The sequence below is a fragment of the Schistocerca nitens genome, chromosome 4 (genome assembly GCF_023898315.1).
Source record: "Schistocerca nitens isolate TAMUIC-IGC-003100 chromosome 4, iqSchNite1.1, whole genome shotgun sequence".
NCBI classification, from domain to species: domain Eukaryota; kingdom Metazoa; phylum Arthropoda; class Insecta; order Orthoptera; family Acrididae; genus Schistocerca; species Schistocerca nitens.
In genome coordinates, this window is record NC_064617.1 from 516298987 (window position 1) to 516317026 (window position 18040).

General features: G+C 37.3%; 1 long non-coding RNA gene across 1 annotated transcript in view; it reads left to right on the top strand.

The window, feature by feature from the left end:
* LOC126251680 (uncharacterized) overlaps positions 1 to 13786 on the top strand; it is a 49042-nt gene extending 35256 nt beyond the window's left edge. The window contains exon 2 of the long non-coding RNA XR_007545770.1: positions 13113 to 13786. This is a non-coding gene — a long non-coding RNA (uncharacterized LOC126251680). The remainder of the gene's footprint in view (positions 1 to 13112) is intronic.
* Positions 13787 to 18040: the final 4254 nt, after the last annotated feature.

Genomic DNA, 18040 nt, shown 5'->3' on the forward strand with positions numbered 1-18040 from the left:
TACTACCCAGCTCATACAGCACTGCACTGCTTTTTTACTGCAGACTGTTGCCTGCCGCCCAACACTGGTGCTCAGCAACAACAATCAGACCTTATTCAAAACATTGTCAGTTGGCAGTTTAAAATTCTAACTTGGCGAAACCAGTGGTTGTTGTAACATAGTCACTTTGATTAAGCAGTTCCACAAATTCTCTCTCAACTTTTAGAAATAATAGTGAATAAATTGACATGTGATAATATAGGATCCTTACAACGTGTACACTAAGTAAAGTGTTGCTGTTAGTGTTACAGACAGTTTTTCAATTGTTTGGACACAATTAAGGGCATTTTTGAACCCAACAAGTATATAGCAAAGGTCATGGAGATGGCAGATGATCTTCTGGGAGGATTTCACTATTAGGTGGTGCAATACTGATAATGGATGTGTCGACAGCATGATTCCATCCATCTGGCACCATACAGTATTTAAGTTTACATTTAATTATGAAATCTTTCTAACAAAAAATTCATAACCTGGTTTATTGTTCCTGAAACAAAGTGACTGCATCCACCATTTTGGTTCTTTGATAGGATACTTGGAAAATGTAAACAGTCTGCAAAGTTTTACAAATGTCCCATCTTAGAATACTGCACAAATGTGTGGGACCCATACCAGATGGGACTAATAGGGGGTACTGGATGCTCCAATTCAACAAAAGTAAGGTTTATTACAACACAACAGTATGCTAGCTAAACAGAAAACTACTTCTTACAAACTTAATATCAAATTCTCACAGAAATCGATCAGGCATTCATCTAGAAGACATCAAAGTTAATTAAGATGAATGGACATAAAGACTAATCCAATGAAGTTTCCCACTGGGCAGAAGGAGAGAGCACTCAGCAACAGCTGGCCGAAGATACTTCTTGGGGGCAATGTTGGAGAGATCCAAAGTCCCACTGCAGTGGCTTCAACCAGGTTGTGATTGAAGGACTAGTATTAGCCAGCACATGAGTTGTCCCAAAGTGTTGGTGGAGAACTGCTGATGGTTGGAGCTGTGGTGCTACAAATAGCCGATGTGCAGAGTTATACTTCTGGATCTACTACTGTGCATGTGACTTGGCAGAGGGAAGTAGATCCCCAGCAAGGAGGACCTCTGGTTCCAATTGCCCCACTGTTTATCATTTGTGATATGACACTCACCGGAGGCCGAAGTCCTGGGAGGCGATGCCTTGGAGGTATGCAGGTGCGCAATACTTCTCAATCTGCAGGTTGCTGGTCCATCAGACTTACTGCTGGTATATGACAGAATGTATACAAAGAAAGGTGGCACAAATGATCACAGATTTCTTTGACTTATGGGAGAGTATTACTGGAATGTTGAAAAACAATGCATTGACAGACTCTTGACAATGGGTACTAATATACCATGATAGCACACATGCAAAGTTTCAAGAACCAGTAATAATTGTAGAATCTAGAAATATTCTTGATGTGTCACTCATATAAAGACCATAAAAATAAAATTTGGTGAATCACAGTGTGCACAGACACATTTAAGCAGTCATTCTTCCCAGGCTGCATATGGAATTGAAATGGAAAAATGTTGCTCTACTACACTTAATCATATCCAGTATAATCATATGCCACTGTTCACCACCAAACTACAATGCAACTAGGCTCTTTTTACATGTACAAATTATTGCAAGTCGTGAAGGAAGCAAACAAGTGTGGGAAAAATTTTAGGAAAGTCAGAGGAGAACTTTGGGCCATTGAATTTTTAGTCTGATGCTTACTAGAGAATAATAATTTGTTATTATTATTATTATTATTATTATTATTATTATTATTATTATTACACACATTACAGGCCTTTTATCAAACCACACGAAACATTAATGACTACTTGTTCATCCAGTACTCCTTCATTCATTCACTAAAGGCTTTCTTCCGTCCACTTTGGCCTTTGGGCTTTAGGTGCTATTTTCTCTGACATCACTTCCCACATGTACACCTTGTGTCTTTGTCCATGATGTCCGCTGAATCTATCTGAGCTCTTTCCAGATCAATTTTGACTTGGGTTATCCAGGGTGTAGTGGTCTTGAGTCTCTGTATGTACCTGAGGATTCTGTTGGTGAGTTTGGTCTGTAGGAATCTGCTTATGTGTCCATAAAATTTTAGTTGCCTCTTTCTAATGTCCACTGCGATGTTGGAGAACTTCTCTGTAATGTTCCTATTTATTATTATTATTATTTTGATATACTGTTGCCTGGAGAAGTCCAAATTCATTGCTTGCTGCCTTCTTTCAGAATCAAAACTGTAACTGCTTCTTGGTTTAGAGTTGTCTTCTGAACAGAAATATACAATACTTCAGGTTTTTACTACATCATTTGGTCATGTTTGTAATCCAAGCTGACTCAATCAGCAGAGCAAGTCTTACCCTCCATTCAATCAGCATTGTCCACATCACCTACAGTGTGGATATTGCTGGAATCTTATCTGGCTAATTCAAATTTACTGTTCCAATAATATTGGCACTTACTTTAATCTCACTCTGGAGCAAGGGGAAAAATAATTGTTTGACTTTTATGATGTCTTCAGATACTGAGAGACAGGCAAAATGACTGCACATACTTCTGTACTTTAGTGCATTCTCAACCCACCATCCAAGATATAATAGTGTAACCATGTAATGCCATACTGACTGTTAATCAACCATGACTGTTTCAAAAATATGAAAAAATGTTTAAGAGACTGCTGCTAGTCACAAAATTTGTTGACTATTTAAATTATTTCATGAAGCAACACATTTTGAGGAGAAATCTGATCTTCAGGCTATACAAAAACAGCAATACAAAAACATTTAACAAAAGTACACTTCAGTATTAAAGTTGTTCTGTACAGTCTTGGCATTTGCTGTATTTATCTTGTGGAGAGAGAAGGTAATCTAATGTGAGAGAAGATTCACTCAATATGTTGGTCTGCGATTCACAAAAAAAATATTAAATTCGCTCACTTTGTTCACATGAAATGGCTGTCTTTTTGTGGTCCTTTCGTTACCTGCATTGCTTTGGCACCTTGGCAGTAGAAATAAATGAAAAAGATGAGTAAAATGAAAATATAAAAAGGAAAGAGCATTGTTTTAATGACAAAAAGTGTCCTAAAGAAGATGAAATAAAGTACGTAAATGACAAAATGAGGACAGGAAATATTGTCTATGAATATCTGAATTTAACAAGGGAAACGAATAGAAAGTGAAGATAATGCTGCAAGAAAGGGGGGGAGGTGCAGGGAGCAGAGACAGAAAGATGACAGGGATTTGCAGAAGTTCTTGATAGGAGAACTTCTGTGAAGTTAGGAAGGTAGGAGATGAGGTACTGGTGGAATTAAAGCTGTGAGAGGACAGATCATGAGTAGTAGCTGAGTTGGCAGAGCACTTGCCTGCGAAAGGCCAAGGTCCTGAGTTTGAGTCTCGCTCCAGCACACAATTTTAATCTGCCAGGAAGTTTCATACCAGTGCATACTCCACTGCAGAGTAAAAATTTCATTCTAGTAATTTTTATTATTCTCTAAACACTTGTGGAGTGTCCCTTGTAGCCGGCCACGGTGGTCTCACGGTTCTAGGCGCGCTGTCCGGAACCGTGCGATTGCTACGGTCGCAGGTTCGAATCCTGCCTCGGGCATGGATGTGTGTGATGTCCTTCGGTTAGTTAGGTTTAAGTAGTTCTAAGTTCTAGGGGACTGATAACCACAGCAGTTGAGTCCCATAGTGCTCAGAGCCATTTGAACCATTTTGTCCCTTGTATTTAACAAAACTTATCAAACCAAAATTATGCTCCTTTAAACTACAGAAACAGCATTAATGAAAAAAAAAAATCTGTAGAACATAGTTTCATAGAAGTATTTATTTTCAGTTTTCATTTGGGTCATGTGGAGGACCCAAAACTGATTGCGATTGTTTAATTACATATTTCATATTTAATGTATATATTCATTTAGTTGCATTGCCAACAAAATTCTCCATTGGACATAATGCACTGAGCCCATTGCTTGACTCATTGAAAGAACCGTTTATTTTAAGTGTGAAGTCATTCCGCTTAGTGCCCTCTGCTGATTTTTGTTTTACACCCTCTGTGCCATGAAAAATGTTCCTTTTATGGCCTTCTTCATTATAGGGAATGCAAAAAGGCACAAGATATGGTGAAAAACTGCCAGGTACTAAGTGCTGTGTTATTGACGGGTAATTTCATGTGAAATCACCCAGTGGCCATTGCCCTTATGTCACAGACTTTTCTGAAAATTTGGTGTAAGAACGTACATAATGCATTAGGGTTAAAATATTTTTCTGGAATTTTTTGACCAAAACTGTAATTAGGAGACCATTTTGAAATGTGGGCCCCTTCTACCAACTGGTGTTGAGAAACGAAGTGCCTTGTAAATTTGTAGCCACTATAACTTTTTTATTTATGAATCAATGTTATTCTATTTGGTGTCATTGGAAAGTAAAAGAATAGAGCTGTAATAAAAAAAAATATTTAAGTGCTTTGTCTAAGCAACAAATGTTTGAAAACTTGTAATTAATGTAATGTCTCGCAATTTTTTTTTTTTTTTTTTTTTTTTTGCAAATTTCAGGAATTTTTTTTCAGCAGAATCACAAGTTTCACCATCTGAATTTTTGTTTCAAATAATTCCTACTGCCATACTTTTCAACATAAAAAAAATCAGAAGGGTGTTTGTCCTCTATTGTTAGATCTTATACTTTTTCAATAATGCTGTAGTAATTAATTGCTTCAAGTAGTGAATCAACAATGAAAAATTCAGCCTAGCAACAACACTCACATGCAACACAGGCTGTGTGTGTTAGGTTTTTGTGTGTCTGTGCACTTTATATATCTGAAGGACTTTTTTGTCTTGATTTTATTCTTCTTACATAAGCATCCATTCTGTCTGGTAATTAGAGAACAAGAAAAAGTTTCAAACCATCCAGTTGTTTTCTGCAACATACACAATTGATTAAAAATCACAGTGGAAAACAAATGTCCTTTAGGTTTTGTGTCAGCAGTTGTGTGTCAGAAGAAAAGTAGTAGCAGTGAAGAACTTGATTTAATAGATATGTCAAGCCTGAATCAAGCCGGTATTGAATTATTGAAGCTAAGAAGCACCTGTGAAAATACTGAGTGTGTGTGTTCTTCTCATAAGAGGCTCTATTTGGGAACATTTGAAGACAGACAAAGAATTTACTGTGACCCTTTTAAGAAGAATGATAAAAAGACTGTTAATAAATCTTTGAAACCTATTTCCTTAACCATGGCAAGGAAATATAAAACCCTCGGACTTACCCCAGGTAGCAAGCTGTGCATAACATGCTGTAACGACATTTTATCTCCCTATGGGGGATAGCCTTCCAGGGATGAAAGAATGTGAAGTTGAAGATCAAGAATATACACCAGATCCATCTACAGCTCTTCAAAAACTTAATGAAAGCTGTGAACTACATGAAATTTCACCATTTGAGGTTACCAAGAGAGCACAAGACAGGTGTTCAGAATACATTTGATCCAAGTCTCGTCACTTAGCTTTAAAATTCCAGCAAACAGCAACAGAAGTGCTGCATGTTCCAGTGAAAAATGTGTCTGAAGAAACTGGCAGTGCGGAATGTACAGACTGTAATATTTTAATGCAAGAACTTAAAGAGAAATTCAGCAGAAGTTCTGTTAAAGAAAAACTACAAATACTTACCTTAGCACCAGCTTCATGGAGCAAAGAAAAAATCCAAATGTTTTTTAACACTACCGAATACATGGTAAAGAAATCCAGGGTATTGCTAAAAGAAGATGGTATTTTGTCAAAAGGGAGTTATAAAGTGGGAAACAGAATAGGTAAGGAGGTGGAAAAACGTGTCCAGAATGTTTACTGTGAAGATGATATAAGTCGCAATTGTGCTAATAAAAAAAGACTGTCTGTCTGTCCCTTCAGAAAATGGCAAAAGAGTGTATAAGACAAAAAGACTAATTTTACATAATCTGAAAGATGTATACTTAGCTTTCAGAGAAAAATACCCTGAAGATAAAATTGTTTTTACTAAATTTTGTGAACTTAGGCCAAAAGGATGTGTTACTGTAAACAGTTACGGAATGCATAACGTATGTGTATGCATGTATCACCAGAACGTAAAACTGTTAATGCGTGCTGCACATGTGAAAAAACCGTACACTGAACTACTACAGAAACTTGTTTGCAATCTGGAAAACGAGCAGCGCATGCTGTATTGCTGTTCTCAGTGTCCTGACGAATATGAACTGCGCAATTTTTTAATGGAGCTGGAGTCCTTACAAGATTGTGAAAATGTTGTATTCAAACAATGGATGCAAACTGATCGACCTACACTGGAGACATTAATGAAGATGACCGATGAATTTGTTGATTATCTCATGCAAAAACTTCAAAACTTAACACAACATTATTATGTATCAAAATCTCAGAGTCACTACTTCATATCAAGCAAAGAAACCCTCTCATACACTACATGCATCATCATAGTGGATTTTGCAGAGAACTATACCTGTTTGATTCAGGATGCCGCACAAGGATTTCACTGGCAGAACATTCAAGTCACCCTTCATCCTTTTGTGGTGTACTTTAAAACAGATGACTGCATTAAGGTGACTGTTAACATAGGGGGGTTATGTAGGGATTTTACTAAAGAGGATCAGGTAGTGATTGTGGGTGGGGCTGGTAATAGTATTGGTAGGGATGGGGAGTATAACATAGATGGTGACCTGGAAAAGATAGCCACTCAGACTGGCAACACGAATGTGCATTTCGTGGAACTGTTTCAGCGTCACGATCGGCCTCATCTTAATACAGCCGTCAGGCGTAATAACATGAGACTTGGGGGTGCGCTGATGACAGAAAGCATGAGTCACATTTCAGTGGTGTCGGTGGAGTCTATCAGCAGGACGGGTTTCACTAGACACGGCCTGCACCTCAACAGGTATGGGAAGGGGAGGTTGGCAAAGCTTATAGGTGACAGCATAGGTGGGGTTGGTGGGATCACTCATGGGAAAATTCCTGCAGTAGTGTGTGTTAGAGCTGCACCTTTTTTAGATTGAAGTCAGCTGATAGGTATTCCTGCTTAAGGGAAGTCTCTCTAACAAGGGAATCACTTTTGACAAAGCTTAGGTATCCGAGTAATGAGGGAATTAGTATATTTCATCAAAATATACAAGGTATTAGGGATAAAGTTAGTGAACTGCTTATAGATGTTGACTCTGAAATTATTGGTATATCTGAACACTTCTTAAATAAGGAGATAATTCAGAGGCTTCCTTTACCAGGATACAGGTTGGCTGGCTGCTTTTCGAGGAGCTCTTTGCGGTGTGGGGGAGTAGCCATGTATGTGAAAAACGGCATCGCATTTGAGTCAATTGATGTTTCAAAGTACTGCACTGAAAAGGTGTTTGAATGTTGTGCAGGTGTGGTTAAATTTAACGGAGTTAAACTTGTAACTGTTGTTATTTATAGATCCCCAGACTCCGATTTCACAGAATTTTTGCTAAAGCTAGAGGAGGTTCTTGGTTCACTTTATAGGAAATACAAAAAGTTAATTATATGTGGTGACTTCAATATTAATTGTATAAGTGATTGTGCAAGGAAGAGGATGCTGGTAGACCTCTTTAATTCATATAATCTTATGCAAACCGTATTCTTTCCAACGAGAGTGCAAGGGAACAGTAGAACAACCATAGACAACATTTTTGTTCATTCCTCATTACTAGAAGGGCATTCTGTTAGAAAAAAGGTGAATGGCCTTTCAGATCATGATGCGCAAATTTTAACTTTAAAAGATTTTTATGCTGCAACTCGTGTTAAATATAGTCATCAGCTGTTCAGGAAAGCTGATCCGGTTGCTGTAGAGACCTTTGTAAACCTTATAAAGGAACAAGAGTGGCAAGATGTTTATAGCGCTGAGACAGTAAACGATAAATATAATGCTTTTCTAAAGACCTTTCTCATGCTCTTTGAAAGTTGCTTTCCGTTACAACGTTTAAAACAGGGTACTAGCACAAACAGGCAGCCTGGGTGGCTGACTAGAGGGATAAGAATATCTTGTAGAACAAAGTGGCAATTATATCAAAACGTTAGAAACAGTCAAAATCTAAATGCAGCAGCCCATTACAAACAGTATTGTAAGGTGCTTAAAAATGTTATTAGGAAGGCAAAAAGTATGTGGTATGCAGATAGAATAGCTAAGTCTCAGGATAAAATTAAAACCATATGGTCAGTCGTAAAGGAAGTTGCTGGTCTGCAGAGACAGGTCGAGGATATAGAATCAGTGCGTAGTGGGAATGTCCGTGTTACTGATAAGTCGCATATATGTACAGTATTTAATAATCACTTTCTGAATATAGCAGGTGAACTAAATAGAAACCTAATTCCAACAGGGAATCATATAGCGCTCTTAGAAAAAAGTGTTCCGAGACTGTTACCTGAAATGCTCCTCCATGATACTGACAAGAGGGAGATTGAGTTAATAATTAAATCACTAAAGACCAAGAACTCTCATGGATATGACGGGGTATCTAGCAGAATACTGAAGTATTGTTCTATGTATGTTAGCCCAGTACTTAGCCATATCTGTAACTTTTCCTTTAGGAGTGGTCGGTTTCCTGATCGATTAAAATACTCGGTAGTGAAGCCACTTTATAAAAAGGGAGACATTGATAATGTTGACAATTTTAGACCTATTTCTATGCCATCGGTGTTTGCTAAAGTTATCGAGAAGGTTGTATATACAAGGTTACTGGAGCATTTAAATTCACATAATTTGCTGTCAAATGTTCAGTTTGGTTTTAGAAATGGTTTAACAACTGAAAATGCTATATTCTCTTTTCTCTGTGAGGTTTTCGACGGATTAAATAAAAGGTTGCGAACGCTAGGTGTTTTCTTTGATTTAACGAAGGCTTTTGACTGTGTTGACCACAAAATATTACTGCAGAAGTTGGACCATTATGGAGTAAGGGGAGTAGCTTACAATTGGTTCGCCTCTTACTTTAAGAACAGAAAGCAGAGGGTAATTCTCCGCAATATTGAGAGTGGTAGTGATGTTCAGTCCCAATGGGGCACTGTTAAGTGGGGCGTTCCCCAAGGGTCGGTGCTGGGGCCACTGCTGTTTCTTATTTATATAAATGATATGCCTTCTAGTATTACAGGTGATTCAAAAATATTTCTGTTTGCTGATGACACCAGCTTGATAGTGAAGGATCTTGTGTGTAATATTGAAACAGTAACAAATAATTTAGTTCATGAAATAAGTTCGTGGCTTGTGGAAAATAATTTGATGCTAAATCACAGTAAGACTCAGTTTTTACAGTTTCTACCTCACAATTCAACAAGAACTGACATTTTAATCAGACAGAATGGGCATGTTATAAGCGAGACGGAACAGTTCAAGTTCCTAGGCGTACGGATAGATAGTAAGCTGTTGTGGAAAGCCCATGTTCAGGATCTTGTTCAGAAACTAAATGCTGCTTTATTTACCATTAGAACAGTATCTGAAATAAGTGACACTTCAACACGAAAAGTAGTCTACTTCGCATATTTTCATACGCTTATGTCGTATGGTATTATTTTTTGGGGTAATTCTTCTGATTCAAAAAGGGTATTTTTGGCTCAAAAACGGGCTGTTCGAGCTATATGTGGTGTAAGTTTGAGAACCTCTTGTCGACCCCTATTCAAAAATCTGGGAATTCTGACATTGCCCTCACAGTATATATTTTCTTTAATGTCGTTTGTTGTTAGCAATATTAGCCTATTCCCAAGAGTTAGCAGCTTTCACTCAGTTAATACTAGGCAGAAATCAAATCTGCATGTAGAATGCAGTTCCTTGACTCTTGTGCAGAAAGGAGTGCAGTATTCTGCTGCATCCATTTTCAATAAGCTACCACAAGAACTCAAAAATCTTAGCAGTAGCCCAAACTCTTTTAAGTCTAAACTGAAGAGTTTCCTCATGGCTCACTCCTTCTATTCTGTCGAGGAGCTCCTGGAAGAGCTAAAAAATTAAGCAAATTCCAGTGTTACATTGCTGATTGTCTTCATTTAAACTTATGACTTGTCACCTGAATATGTTTTTTTTTTCTATATTTCATTTTATCTGTTTCTAATATCGTGTTATAATTTCATGTATTGACTCGTTCCATGACCATGGAGATTTCTCCTTAATTTGGTCCCACGGGACAATAAATAAATAAATAAATAAAAATAAATAGATAGAAACACATTCTATGTTTTCCAGAAAACTGCTCTCACTTATGTATTGGAACAATTACCACACATCCAGCATGTTATTTACTTCAGTGGTGGCAGTTCTGCACAATATAAAAACTTTTAAGAACTTTTTTAATTTGTGCCATCACAAGCAAGATCATGGAGCAACTGCAGAATGGAATTTTTTTGCCGCTAGTCATGGCAAAAATGCAAATGTGATGGAGTTGGTGGTTATTAAATGTTCAACAACAAGAGCAAGTTTACAGCATCCATATGACAGTCACATTTTAAGTCCAAAAGATCTATTTACATCCGCCAAAACTAATGTTCCAGGAATAGAAACCTTTTATGTTACAACAGAGGAGATAACAAAGTTCACAAACATGTTACAAAAACGTTGTGAGACTGGTTCTACCATTCCTGGGACAAGAGTGAATCATTTTTTCAAACCACTGAATGAAAATAAGTTGCTGATAAAGTGTATTTCATCATCTACTAAATTCATTCAAGTTTCTCATGGAATTCAAAACACTGCCTCTAACACAATTAAAGAAGAAACATTTCTCGCAGCTATCTACGATAACCAGTGGTGGCTTGGAAAAATTCTAGAGATAAGTGAAGAACACAGAGATGCAAAAGACAAGTTCATGAGTCCAAGTGGCCATTCCTCAAGTTATTCATGGCCACTTCAGACTGATGTTTGCTGGATACCTTATGAAAACATTTTAATGACTTTGCCTGCTCCTAGTGCAAGCACAATTAGTGGCCATTTATATACTTTTGAATCAGCCATAATATTGTCAATTGAAAACTTGTTTGACAGAATCAATGCTTTTTAGAATTTTATGAACGTGTTTTATGAGAGCTGATCATCATTTGTGACCACTAGGTAAGCGTCACAAAATGAAACGTGTATATTATTATTTATGTTCTTTATGTTTTAAATGGTTAAACAGAACAAACACCCTTCTGATTTTTATTTATGTTGAAATGTATGACAATAGGAATTCTTTGAGACAAAATTTAAAGTGTTGAAACTTATGATTTTGACGAAAAAAATTCGTTAAGTTTGTAAAAAAAAATTTTGAAAAATGACATTAATTACAGATTTGCACATATTTATATGCACAGTTGCAGCATTTTTATAGTTTAGTGATATAGTTGGTCCTTTTATCTTTCTGATGATGCCAAATTGACTAAAATTGATTTATAAATAATGGAGTTATAGTAGTAAAAACTTTCAACCTACCTTTCGTACTAATGCCAGATGGAGAAAATGCTAGACATTTCAAAATAGCCCCCTGACTGCAGTTTTGATCTAAAATGTCAGAAAAAATTGTTTTATTGCTTCCTAGTTATGTACTTTCTTACACTAAATCTTTACAAATATCTGTGACATGATGGTAACGAGATTTCTTTATTTTGGGTGATTTTAAATGAAATGAGCCTGACAGCATTGGCATGGTGGAGGAGCCAGTCCATTGATTGCCACAGCTTAGGGAATTTTTTACAGTACATGGTGGTTATAATCAAACTTTTGCTCTTTGAGCCAGTGTATATGGAAAACTATTCACCGTATGGGTGCCCAACGTTATAGGAATGACGTTCAAACTGTCCACTGCAGGATTTGCATTGTTAGTAGTGTTAGTGTCATGACTTGCCATTAGGTGCCGGTACTGGTATGGCAACGTAGGATTGAAACACAAGCATTTGTATGCAGTCAACATGATCTGGACAAGGCGAGCAGGAGTTTACTTGTGAATCTGTTTTAACAAAACAATAGCAATAATGCTGCTGCTTTTAGTGAGTTTTGCCGCATTAAAGGAATATGGAGAGGTCTCCTTTCCACTCTAGGGTTGATGAACATGATGCGGAAGTTTGAATTAGCTGGCAATTTGGGAATTGGTCCGGGAAGAGACCAACAGCGAATTCCGCCACAAGTTGTTGAAGAAGTTACTGTTGCCATGGCTGAGAATGCTGTATGCAATGTGTAATTTTCAAGCAGTGAACAAGCTGTGTCACGACAGCTGAACATTCCATGGTCATCTGTCCATAAAGCGATGCGAACAGTAGTGAAAAACTATCTCTAGTGCAGCACCAAGCTGCCATGGACGTAGAGGCTCATCACATTGAGCAACTTTTGTAACCTGGAACATAAAAAGCACACAGTTAACAAATGGTACCATCTCATATGGGAATTAGAATGTGTTTCTTTCAATGGTTTATTCGTCATTTGTCTTATATGTTCTTACAAATGTTTCCACAAAGTTTCACTGTCCTGCAATCACTTGCATTTCATGGGAGCCCTCTCAAGTAGAGAAAGTTTAATAATAATCACCCTATACTTCAAACAGTTGCCTTAGAATTTGAAGGTACTGATGGTGGTTAACTTTGATACCGTAGGTAACTAATTCTGGTGGATTGTTAGCTTCATGTTGAAAAAGCAAACCAGCATTTGTTCTCAAAAGTCCTGGTTTCTTCAGTTGTAGTGAAGAAACAGTCTTTCACTGGCTCATTTGTTGTTCCATCTCTGGGTCATACCAAGCAATTGATGCTGCTCATTTTTCCAAACAGGAAACGGAACTTCACGTGAGGATGTCATTTTGTCATCCCTGCAAATGAAAAAGTTGTTGAGCACATGAAACAGTGTTTGCAAAAAGCAAGTACTTTGATCTAATTGATTCTTCACCATGGATGATCCAGGACAATGTATTGTAGAGGTGGGGGAAAAATTTAAAAAAAAAAAATGAAGGTGGGGGGGGGGGGGACATGTCACTACTGTTCTTCCAGCCACACTCTTGACACCCTTTGATTCTCACTAGTGTATGTGTTTTCTAATCAGTGCTTTTCCATCATTTGTGTTTCAGCTATTATGTTTCATCAGAGCGGATTCTGAGAGTATATCTACATTACACTTAGAAGGCTCCTGACTGCAGAGTGCAGAAAATCCTGATGAGGAGAAGAATATTACTGCTGTAAATAAAGTGAAGTTTGTGTGTTCACCAGAGACAGTCTTACTACACTGTACCACATAATAAGATACAAGCAAATCATAAACTCCTGGACTCATTTGAGAAGTATCCTTAATGTGACCCCAATAAGGATTTAAACAATATGTTGTAGAAATTATGCTCAAAACATAGTAATAGTTAAACACATTGCATAGGAATTCTTGTTTCCTTTAGAAAATAGTGTATAATAATTAGAAAAATAGCCATTTATGAAGTTTGTGCAAATTACACTGACTGTATTTCCATTTTTTTAGACTTTTGTCTCATTCTAGAATTGTGACATCAATAATGTTAAATAAGTAAGATTCCATATAGTGAATATTGTGGAATATTGTAAACCATATTTCTTATAAATAAGTAAAGTCTTATTTTCTGTTTTATTTTATGATTTATTCCTCAGTGAATAGAGTTATAATGAGGCAGAGTTGTGCCTGTAACTTGGTTCAGCATCTCATTACAGAACTCTTGTTGAGGAAAGGATATCCCAAAACTACTGTCAAATAAAGAAAGATTAAATGTATATCTACTAATTGATACTATATACATTATTTGATACCAGATCACAATTTCTGTAAGTCCTTATGCTAATTAGTCATTACACAAGGATGTAAACTAGTGTAACAAAGAGATGATGTGGTCATACTTAATTGAAGCTTTATTGAAGGAATCATTCTGGAATTTGAAACTGCTACGTATATCGACAAGGGTTTGAACTATGATTTTTTTTAAGTTACTAGTTTAGCATTTTATGACTGCACAAGTTTGCTCATTAGATGGACAGGAATAGATTTGTTGAGCTGACTTCTCTTCACCATAAAATACACAGCTATAGCTGATGTGCACAATATGAAAGGCATTGACATCATCTTTCTGGTCTCATCTTATTTTAGTATTTAGTTGTAAAAGCCATAATTTAAAAAAATTATCTGGCAATGGTGGCACAATACTAACCACAAAACATTCCAATTATGAAAGAAAAATGTATAAAACAGAATAATAACTAATTACACCCTCAAAGTATTAAGGGATAACTTGAAAGAGAACTTCAAAGTAGGTACTGTAAATGGAAAATTTAACATCTTCTTAAACATATTCCTTCAGTACTTAGTCATCCCATAAAATGTCTAGGATAAAGTTAAAAGGAATTAGGGAAAAAGAATATTACACCTGGGTTTAAAGTATTCTGCCATAGCAAAATAGAACGCTATGTAATTCAGAGGACCGGCTGTAATTCGGAGTTGAATCTACATTACCACCTGTATTTTAAAGTCCTGTATTGTTGTTAAAAATTACTGTAACCTAAAGTAATAAAAAACACTTTTACAGTTACTGCATTTACTGCCCATCAAACACTGATACAACATAAATCATCCAGGAAAAATTAAAGTCTACCAGAAAATAAATAAGAAGTAACTGACACTTGAAACTCCGGAATTTCTGTGTCTATTGCAGGACACAATCAGTGACATTGAACTTAACTCTAGCAAGTTCAGCATGTTTCAAATGATGTAGGCAATGGTAGGACTGATAACAAGAGGAAATATTTTTGAGTCTGTCACCTATAGTCGAGATCTACCGACAGAGAGAAAGTTTCACATCAGCAAAGTAGGATGAGGCGACAGATTTAACAGAGTCTTCTGAAAACAGTATGATGTTATAATGTAATCAACTGTCCAGCAGCAGTGCTGTTGAGAAGAATGAGGCTTAGCATTGCTGGTGATGAGCTGTTTAAGGTAGCTACCCTCAAGGAACTCACTGCCACCTGTTCTGCAGCGAGTTATATTGCCAGTTTTATAGTTCCCCAGGAAGTATTAATAGTAACTTTGGATTTTTTGCAGATGCTGCTGTTATCAATAATGAAGAACTGCCTGAATAGAGCTGTCAAAATATTAAACAGAATCTTGATAAGATTTCAAAGTGATGCTAGATTGGCAGTTTCTTTTAAAAGATCAGAAATGTAAAAATGAGCACAGTATCCTATGCGTACAGCATCAGCAGTCAGGCAACTCACGTAAATACTCAGGTGTAACACTGTAGTACTGTGAAGTGGAATGTCCACATAGGCTCAGTTGTAAGTAAAGCAAGTGGCAGACTTTTGATTCATTGCTAGAGTACTAGGGAAATGCAATCAGTCTACAAAGGAAACTGCTTAAAAATCACATCCCATCATACAATATTGCTTAAATTTGTGGGACCCATACCAAATATGACTAAAAGGAGATATTAAACATATACAGAGAAGGGCAGTATGAATGGTCACAAATTTATTTGACCCATGGAGAGTGTTACACAGATACTGAAGAAACTGAACTGGCAGATGCTTGAAAATAGATGCAAACTATTCTTAGAAAGCCTACTTACAAAATTTCAAAAACCATTTTTAAATGCTAAATCCAGGATATACTACAGTTCCCTGTGTATCACTCATATAGGGACCTTAAGGACAAGATTAGGCTAATTACAGAATGTGCAGAAACATTTAAACGGTAGTTCTTTCCACATTCCACACATAAATGAAATTGGATGCAGTCCTAATAGTTGGCACAATGAGAAGTACCCCCTGCTATGCAGTTCACGGTGATTTGCAGAGTATTATCGTAGATGCAGACTGATGTGGCTGACTTGTGTGGCCGGTTGAGTGCCACTTGTGGTAGTGCCGTTAAACCCACAATACCCATGGCATCTGACTTTAATAAATCTTTGTCTTTTTATGGCAAGGGTATCAGAAAAATGCATTTATTTTTCACAGAGAAATGTCTGACAAAAATAAAGTAGAAACAATTTAGTGCTTTGTTAAACAAAAAACAAACAAAATATTGAAACAAATGTGATGGATATCATACACAATAGTTGTGATTGTTGTGTTGGTATTGATTCGAGGTGACACAGAACACCACAAACTTTTAATAAATGAATAAATCACTAACATAGTTATTTACACTGTGTACAAAGTTGTCTGTTCCACACTGGTTCTTGTCATCTGAATTGCCTGTACAGTGCTGATCACTTGCTAACATTTTCAATCACTGAATATCAATAGCATCATACTAGTATGTAGTTGTTTCTCTGCAAGTCTTCTGAGATCTGGGGGCAGAGCTCAATGTGCGACACCTTAAAATGACACATGGCAGACATTGCATGCAGTAGGTAGAAGCATAGATGATGTCTTCTGGTGGCATCTGTAGCACTACCCATAGGAAAATGGTGAACCCTGGAGAGAATGTGGCATACTGGTGTTCTGTTTAAATGCGTCTTCATCTATGGAGATGCGAATGATGCTCCATGTGTGATGCGAGCGATGCCCCATGTACAGTCAACAAAGACACTGTTGATACTGCATTCCAGTGCCCCCACACCTCACCCCCCTGCCCTGGAAATTGTGCACTATTGTCACATATTTGCGTGGAGATGAGAACGCGGGGAAGGTCTCTGCCATGGTGCAGCTGATGAAGTCAGATGTGGTGTGGTGGCAGGTGGCAATAACCAACCTGCATCCTGACATTCATCTTGCAAACCACCTGTGGTAGGATGTCCATCCAGTGACACAGGTGGGTGTATTAATGATTCTGTGGAGGATGTGAAAAACTGTGAGGCTGATGGAGGCTCGATGTCCATGACTGATTTTGCTGTGAGCAGTGACAGACGCAGTGGCTGCAACAAGGCTGCTTAGGGGAGCAGGAGTCAACCTCCAAGGCAGAGTCATCGGTTGACCAATGTACCTGAATGTAGGGACTGCTTGGGAACAACAGTTAGGGTTGCAGACAGCACTTCTGAAAATTGAAAATGTATTGTAGGATCACAGTAATCTTTAATGCAAAGTTAGTTTAATAGGTGCCTGTTTTGTCACAAATGCTATAATGAACTTCGCCAGCCATCTGAGTGACAATGCCAAATTTCCATTTGTGAGGCATGTTACAGACACAATAGACAACTTTGTCCTTCATGCTGAACTTCTTAGTGAAGTTGGCATATGAAGCAGGGCATCGAGGGTGAAATAGATGCACCAAAATATGGTGACAATGACCGTGTAATAATTTTGCTGGTGGAGTGCCCTGAAAAGGCTGAGAAACAGCAACAAAAGCATTTTACCCTGAGTACGAAGCATGATATTGGACATCTGAGCCTTGAAGTTGTGAACAAAATGTTCAGCTTAACCATTCAATTAAGGAGAGACGGCGATGTTTGGACATGGTGAATCCCACTTTGTTGACAAAACTGTTGAAATTCCAATAAAGAACACTGCCAACCATTTTCCAAAATGATAGTTTGTGGCAAACTTCTAAACAAAAGGCAGAAATGAGTGCACTAGTTGTTGAATTCACTAGCACTAGTTGTTGAATTCACAGGAATGACAAAAGGATAACTGACATATGCATCGATGATAATTACTCACTGTGTGTTCCAGAAAGGACCAGCAAAATCAATGTGGATGTATTGCCAAGGACTATCAGGTCATGGCCATTTGAAAAATTCTTGGCACAGGGTTGCATGGTTGTCCGCACATGCATGGCAGTGAACAGTCATATGTTTGGTCTCCTTATCCAAACCAAACCATGTATAATGCTGGAGCACTGGCTGCTTAGCTTTAACGATTCCCCAATGTGCTGCGTATAAAAGTTTCAAAACATTTTGCTACAGTGATATGGATTTCATGATTTGTTCATTATCAGTGTGCAATAAAATTACACCATCCTGAATAGAAAGGTGGTTGTGATGAGCATAGTATTTTCATACTACTGCACCTGAAATTGAGTTTGGATTAAGAGGCTATGTAGTACTTAACC